Source organism: Mus caroli, chromosome 2 (assembly GCF_900094665.2).
Source record: "Mus caroli chromosome 2, CAROLI_EIJ_v1.1, whole genome shotgun sequence".
NCBI lineage: Eukaryota > Metazoa > Chordata > Mammalia > Rodentia > Muridae > Mus > Mus caroli.
This window is the reverse complement of record NC_034571.1, coordinates 93,090,680-93,099,353: the sequence shown is the minus strand read 5'-3', so window position 1 is coordinate 93,099,353 and position 8,674 is coordinate 93,090,680.

Sequence of the window (8,674 nt, the reverse complement as noted above, 5' to 3'; positions counted from 1 at the left end):
TGGAGAAAAAGGAACACTCCTCCATTGTTGGTGGGATTGCAAGTTTGTACAACCACTCTGCAAATCAGTCTGGTGGTTCCTCAGAAAATTCGACATTGTACTAATGGAGGATCCAGCAATACCTCTCCTGGGCATATATCCAGAAGATGTCCCAACCGGTAAGAAGGACACATGTTACCTGTATTTCTTAAAGTTTTTTATTTATACTCTTTTTAAAGGCATCTATTATCTTCATGAGATGGGTTTTAGGTCAGCATCTTGCTTTACAGCTGTATCAGATTATCCAGGACTTGCTTTGGTAGCAGAGCTGGGTTTTGATGATGCAAAATTACACTGACTTCTTTTGATTATGCTGTTGTACCGGCCTTTTGTCATCTGGTTATCTCTGGTGTTAGCTGGCCTGGGTTTCTCTGACTAGAGCCTTGCTCCTTGGAGGCTGGCTTTGTAGTCTCTGTTTAGAGAGTACTCCTGTGTCCCTAGTTAGAGCAGCCCTCCTTTGTCCCTGGGTTAGAGCAGTCCCCCTCTGATCTGTTATGACAGGCCTTCTAGGAGACTGGCAGTACCTGCCTCGGTAAGCTCAAACAGAAAACTTAGCTGGGTGAGATACTATCCTGAATTCAACACTCCTTACCTCCTTGTGCCCCTTTTAAACCATTAGCCTTCTTTTCCACTATTCTTTCCCTTTTACTGACTCACTAGTATAGCTGTCTCTGTTCCTTTAGGTCTGTGAAGCCTCTCCTGAAATTCATATTGCATCCTTATATTTTGCCATGCAGGACCCAACAATGTGCTTGGTGAAATCTAAATGAAAGTTGAGAAATTATACATTCTTTAACTGCTGTTTTCAGAGTTCCTTCCCACAGCCTTAAGATCTGTCCTGAATGTCCTAGCATTTACTCTTTTGCTAAGGACCAATATTGCCTCCCAAGACTGATGTTGTTTCTAATTATCATAGAATCATTAACCTTAACAGGGAAAGTATTCCTTGAAGGAGCAACATGAAAATATGCACGTTATTATACAAACAAGTCCCATGCTCACAGCTACTGTCAATTCCAGGGGTGGGAAACCATGTAACATTGTCTCTTCTGTGGCCATGAAGGACTCCATAGTGTGTGGTGTGAAATCCAAATGAAAGAATCTTTCCTCCTTCCTCTGATCCCCTCATTGATTTCTCTATCTGTCTTTTAGAGCTAGCTTTGTTGTATGTATTCTAGATGACTTTGACTTTATTTTTATTTAAACTTGAAGTTTAACACTCAAGCTTTCTAAAAAGATGTTGTTTGTCCTTATGGATGGATGCTTAATGCTACTGATAATCCTTTGTCATTTTTACTGTTGTACTATTATTTATATTTTTGTGTGATATATAACATCTTGACCACAATTCCTCCCCAGTCTTCTCTCCACAGCCTTCCTTGACCCCCACAGCACTCCTGTTCCTGGGATCCAACCTGCCCTCTTGCCTTCCCTCAGAAAAAGCAGGCCTCCCAGGAATATCTAACAAATACAGCATCATAAGCTACAGTAAGATCAGGCACATATTCTTATATCAAGGCTGGACAAGGAAGCTTAGTAGGAGGAACAGGATCCCACAAGTAGACAAAAGTGTCAGGTACATCCCCATCCACTTCCACTGTTGGAATTCCTACAAGAACATCAAGCTACTCAGCTTTAACATGTATGCAGAGAACCGAGGTCATACTCCTGGAGGTTCTCTGACCTCTGGGCGTTCCCCTGAATCAAGGTCAGTTGATTCTATAGATCCTGTTCTCACAGAATTTCTCTGATGTAATTAGTTCCTGGGATTCTTCCTGCCTCCTCCTCAGGACTGACTGAGCTATGCCTAATGTTTGTCTATGGAATGTTGCATCTGCTTCCATCAGTTGCTAGAAGACATCTACTCTCTACTCTCTTCAATAACAATTCTGCTATGCTCAGGTTCTATCACACCCTGTAGGCAGAAAAACTATAGGATAAAGGTTTTGTGGTAGACTAGATAATGTCTGTTTTGTTTTGTATTTTACTAATTTTATAATCATTAGTAGTCAGGTAATGTTTGTCCACTTTACTTTTCATTTTATACCAAAATTTCCTGGGCATATTTTATAATCCCATAAACACTAAAAAAAAATTATAAAATTCACACACACAAACACACATATACACATTCATCATAGACATATACATACATATAGATACCCATATACAAACACATGCACATACATATACACACACATAGACATAGACATAGACAGCTGCATTGCAGTCCATGTAGAAGTAAAAATTTATTGTCTTAGTAAAATTTTGTGCCAACATAACTGATGATGACTCTAAATCACCATTGCCTAGTTAAAAGTGGTTAAGTATATATTAAAATATAGAATATAGTATTGATAAAATACAATATATAATGTGTTTCCCCTTTATATTGCTATAATATAATTTGTACATGTAATTTAATTTTAATAAAATGTTGAAGTTATCAGTGATTTACTTAATCCATGGAAATGCCTAATAAGACAAATTGTTGGCTTGGTGATGATTGATAAGAAGATACCTAAACTCAATTTCTTAATTGTCATAATGGACATCTTTAATACATTTTAAATAATGTGTTTCTATGGATAAATATTTTTTCGTTGTATGTGCTATATTTTTACTAATTCAAATAAAATGTAGTAATATTATCACACTAAGAAAATTAGCATAGTCAGAGTAAATTTTGTACAGGAGAAATAATGCAAATTAGTTAAGGGGTACCCTTTCCTTAATGGTACTCAGCAATGATGCTTATTATTAAATATTATTTTGTTCATAATTATTTTAGATAGACATGTTCTAGTAACATCAAATAATATACATGTATTTTATATAATTATTATATGATTTATATGTATAAATTGTATATAGTGAATATATGCTGTTTATTAAGCATAAATCATGTATACATTGCATGCCTGCATAATATTCATAATCCTGTTACCTATTAAAAATTATAACACATATACACTCATCAAAAAATGATGCCAAATTACTGTTTAAATTGTTTAATCTGTAACAATAATTATATTAGTAAAATTGAGCTATCTATTGTGAATTACTTATTGTACCTAGTATTTTACTTACAGATTCTATAGAGTAAATATTATGCAGCAAGTGTTAATTTCAGTCTTTTAAGTGCTGTATTTATTATGTTGCATTTGGTGCTTCCACCATGTTGAATAAGAATCACTAATGTCTTTTACTACCATCACCAAGAAAAGACATTCATGCCTCTTTCAGCAGTTATTCATTTTACTTTCCCTGGAAGACAGAAATCTGCTCTTTTATTTTTATGAGTTTGTACTTTATAAATATTTTATATATGCAGAGTTTGACACTATGTTGCTATATCTCTGGTTTTCAGTTCCTTAATGTCTTCATAGTTTGCCTACATTAAGAAAAATGTATGAATACTTGATTATCTTATGGTTCTATTATACATTGCCTAATGGAAATACAAATTTTGTCATCTTAGCTTATTTGCTGACACTGAAATTACTTCAACAACTTCCTTGTATATAATGTTACTTTTGTGTAAACTTTTTCAATATCTATTTTAATGTCTTGTGGGGATATACCTTTATATGTGATTGTTAGTTATGGAAAAATTCTATAAATAAATTTTTGAGACCATATAAACTTGTTTTCCACAGAAAGTTCTACCAGCTTTGCAAAAAGTAACTATGTAGATGCTTCAATTTCTCCACAGTCTCAAAAATATTATCTCATTTTATAATTTATTTCTTTACTACACGAGTTTTAAGACTGCATTATCACGATTTTGATTCATATTTTCTATTCCTGCAATGTACAAATGTTCTTTGGAGAACTATTCAATTCTTTCCTCTACAGATTTGTTTGTGTTTTTGTCATTTATATAGCTTCCTTTATAGTGGACAAATAAGCTCTTTATTGGATTTTTGCAGTTATCTAAGTAGTAGTGTTAGATCCAAGAGTGAGTAGCTGAGCTAGGATTCTCATTTAATAATCCAGGAGCAAAATTAGAGCCAGTTAGACATATGCTATGAGAATAGATAACTGCATGAGATTCTTCTTATATGTTAATATCTTTGAATAACACACCTTCAGTGTGTGTGACTTTTTGGAGACATTTAAATGCCACATTTCAAAATATACTTGTAAAATAAAGATAACAAAAAAAGGACTGCATATTAAGCACATTAAATTCTATCATTCAGGAACCAAGTAATACTTTTTGCTACTTAAGGTTGTAACAATGTAAGTTTATTTAGAAAACTCATATGTACCATTTAATATTGTATTTAAAATAGATTATTCCACAAAATAATTAGCTCTGAAAGTAGAGGTTAATTTTTTCTCTCTACCATATTCCTCTGGGAATTGGCTAGCTTAACTTAATATCAACTTATGTACCTAGATAGACAGTTCACATTTAACAAATATTAATTTACCTGTCATACTGTCATATATATGACCACAAAAATATAATTACTTTGAGAGCAATACTTAGGATACCATTTTATATTCAGCACCTAAATTAATGTTTGAGAAATACATAATGGACAAACTCTTTCAAATACATGTATATTATCACTTTCTAACTGTTATGATAACATTTCATCTAGCTTTGCCATTATCATAGTAGATAAGAAGAAACTGGGGCAATTATACATACAAAGACACTTGAGTGATTAAAACACTTTTTTTTTTGCCTTTTCATAAAACTGTAGTTTTGTAGACAGAATTAATTTCTGACCATAGAAGATGCTCATAATTTGCTATAAGTGAAGAAGAAAATAAAATATCTTTTTTAAGTTCTAAGCTTTGTTTTCAAGGATTTACATTCTTCACTTTTGACAGTGACAGAGGACACAGAGCTATCACATAAAGGAGATATGCCTTCTCTGTGGTAAGTAATTTTGTACATTATATTTACATTTAAAAAATAGCAGATAGCTTTAATATATTATGTGACACATGTATCAACTTAAAAACTCTGAATCTTTAAAGGGGCTCCATAAGTATGGTAATAGACACTGTAAAAGAATTTCACACATTTCATTGATAACATTAGTAAAAAAAAAATAAGAATTATTGATTGGTCTAAATTGGAATTGTTGCTGAGGTGAGAAAGTTTCATGTTGCTTTGTTTGTAACAGCAGTGCCTCTTCTTGTAAGATCTGATGGCAAGGGCACTGTCAATGATAACCATTTCCATTGATGCCATCTTTTGTTTGTGAATTTGGAGAAGTTCCTCAGCATCTATAAATCTTAGACTCTCCTCATTTATAAAGAAGACAGGAGGGTTTGCCATCTAAGAAATTAATCATCATAAGTCACTTTTGAAAATTCCTCACATGCCTAATTGCAATAACCAGCAAAACACCATTAATAATAGGCACATCTTATATGACCATGGATAGTTTCTCATTGCCAGTGGATATCATTTGTATGCACTGATTAATGTGTTAGATAAATGCTTTTTTTTTTTTTTTATAATAAAGGAGAGTACGAGGGAACAAACACTGAAGTAGGAAAGATGTGTCACACAATGTAATAATACAGGATCATAGTCAGTGAGACACTAAAGAAGACAAGTGTTAGGCAGTTGTCCTCAAACAGATGTGTGTTTATGCTTCATGCTTGTAGTGAATTCCTGATGCTAAATTGACTTTTCAGTTTGTTCCCTGATTACTTGCCTTTGTTGGTAGATGAATAAAATAGAGAATGTCCATTTTCAAAGAAGACATTTTCATTTAGTCACTAAGATTTAGAAAAACAAGGATACCTGATAATGTTAATAGAACAATTTATTTCTAACACTTGGTAAAAAATATTAACCTCTAAAATTCAAGTTAACTATGTAATGTTTTATATATTAATCCTTGAAATAAATTATGCAAACTAACTGTTTTTCAATGTTTTAATCTTTATTGAGAGTCCAAAATAACTATAAGTTAACAACCCTATACCTCTACACATATCCTATACCACTACACATATCACTGTACATGCATAAAGTAAATTTCTATGTAACATTTTTCTCAATTCTTTTAAATGATTTCTAAATACAAATAATTATGGAGAAATCAAAATAATTAATTAACATCAATTATTTTGACTACCTTACTTTGAAGTTTAGAAATTGTGTGCACACCTTCTGCTCTGAGAAAATTAAAAAAAAAAAACATTAAAATGGGGCTCAGAGCTAAACAAAGACTTCTCACCTGAGGAATACGGAACGGCAGAGAAACACCTGAAAAAATGTTCAACATCCTTAATCATCAGGGAAATGCAAATCAAAACAACCCTGAGATTCCACCTCACACCANTCAGAATGGCTAAGATCAAAAATTCAGGTGACAGCAGATGCTGGCAAGGATGTGGAGAGAGAGGAACACTCCTCCATTGTTGGTGGGATTGCAAGCTTGTACAACCACTCTGGAAATCAGTCTTGCGATTCCTCAGAAAAATTGGACATAGTACTACCAGAGGTTCCCTTAATACCTCTCCTGAGCATATATCCAGAAGATGTTCCAACCGGAAAGAAGGACACATGCTCCACTATGTTCATAGCAGCTTTATTTATAATAGCCAGAAGCTGGAAAGAACCTAGATGCCCCTCAACAGAGGAATGGATACAGAAAATGTGGTACATTTATACAATGAAGTACTACACAGCTATTAAAAAGAATGAACTTATGAAATTCCTAGGCAAATGGATGGACCTGGAGGGTATCATCCTGAGTGAGGTAACCCAATCACAAAAGAACTCACACAATATGTACTTACTGATAAGTGGATATTAGCCCAGAAACTTAGAATACCCAAGATATAAGATACAATTTGCTAAACACATGAAACTCAAGAAGAACAAAGACCAAAGTGTGGTCAGTTTGCTCCTTCTTAGAATTGGGAACAAAACACCCATGGAAGGAGTTACAGAGACACAGTTTGGAGCTGAGATGAAAGGATGGACCATCTAGAGACTGCCACACCCAGGAATCCATCCCATAATCAGCCTCCAAACACTGATACCATTGCATACACTAGCAAGATTTTGCTGAAAGGACCCAGATATTGCTGTCTCTTGTGAGACTATGCCAGGGCTTAGCAAACACAGAAGTGGATGCTCACAGTCAGCTATTGAATGGATCACAGGGCCACCAATGTAGGAGCTATAGAAAGTAACCAAGGATCTAAAGGTATCTGCAACCCTATAGGTGGAAGAGCAATATGAACTACCCAGTACCCCCAGAGCTCATGTCTCTAGAGTCATATGTATCAGAAGATGGCCTAGTCAGCCATCAGTGGAAAGAGAGGCCCATTGGTCGTGCAAACTTTATCTGCCTCAGTACAGGGGAACCCCAGGGCCAAGAAATGAGAGTGGGTGGGTGGGGGAGAGGGTGGCGGACTTTTGAGATAGCATTGGAAATGTAAATGAAATAAATACCTAATAAAAAAAGAAATGTGACAAATACTGTATTAAGTCTATGAAAAATAACTGAAAAAAATAGGGAAGTATATATTCTAAATACTATAAAATGTTTGTGTATTAAATCAGGTAGAACTTACAATCTCTATTTGAAAACATGTTCTGAACCTGGAATAGTAACTAAGAGATTACAGTTAGAGGATAAAATGGATCACATGCTCTCTAAACTATCAGTGTGAGGACCGGAATCATAGGGCAGTGGAAGAGAAAGATTGATGAGATGGTGCTTATATGTGAGGATGTGTGAGATTTCCTCCATGTTTGATGTTTCTGAATGATAGAAAATTTTACTGGGAGAAAACATAGACAGCCTAAGAGTAGGTCTTTTTGTGTTAGTACAGAGGAACTGTGGAGGGGTGGGGTGAGAATGATAATCAAAAGCAGCCTCAAGATGATTTTAATGTAAAATACTATACTTCATATACTGAATATGTATTCTTTTTTTGTATATGAATATATGCCTTCAAGTATACATGTACATTATGTGTGTATAGTGCCCATGGGACCCATAAGAGAATATTAGTTACCCTGCACATTCAGTTGCAGGCAGTTGTAAACTGCATATGTGATGGGAATCAAGCCTGAGTCTTGTAAGAGAACCAAGTTCTCTTAAACACTAATCCATCTGTCAGGCACTGTTGGCCTGTGTATAGGAGGCTATACATGATGATATTTAGCCTGGCCAGGTGGAAGGGCACACGGGAAGGGGAAAGAATGCAAGCAGGGAAGGGGAATTGTCTTCATCACCACCCCTGCTATTGCTGCTGCTGCTGCTGCTGCTGCTGCCACTGTCTCTGCTGCAAATCTGCACTGGCTGTGCTGAGTCAACCAGGGAAGGTTGGCTAGATAGCGAGGAGTGCAGGGGACTTCTGGTGGCAAAAGTTTTGGGAGAGTATTTCTATTCCCTGGCAGTGTTGCAGTGCTTAGAACAAAGCAATTCTCACACACCTTTATTCCTTCTAGATAGAATCTCATATACAGTTTGGGGGTAGGTTGCGGTGTGAGAGTAGGTGTTTTCTACTGGCTTGGCCTGAGATGTTAGAAATGCCTCATCAAATATAGCTGTCTCTTGTGAGACGATGCCGGGGCCTAGCAAACACAGGAGTGGATGTTCACAGTCAGCTATTGGATGTATCACAGGGCTCCCAATGG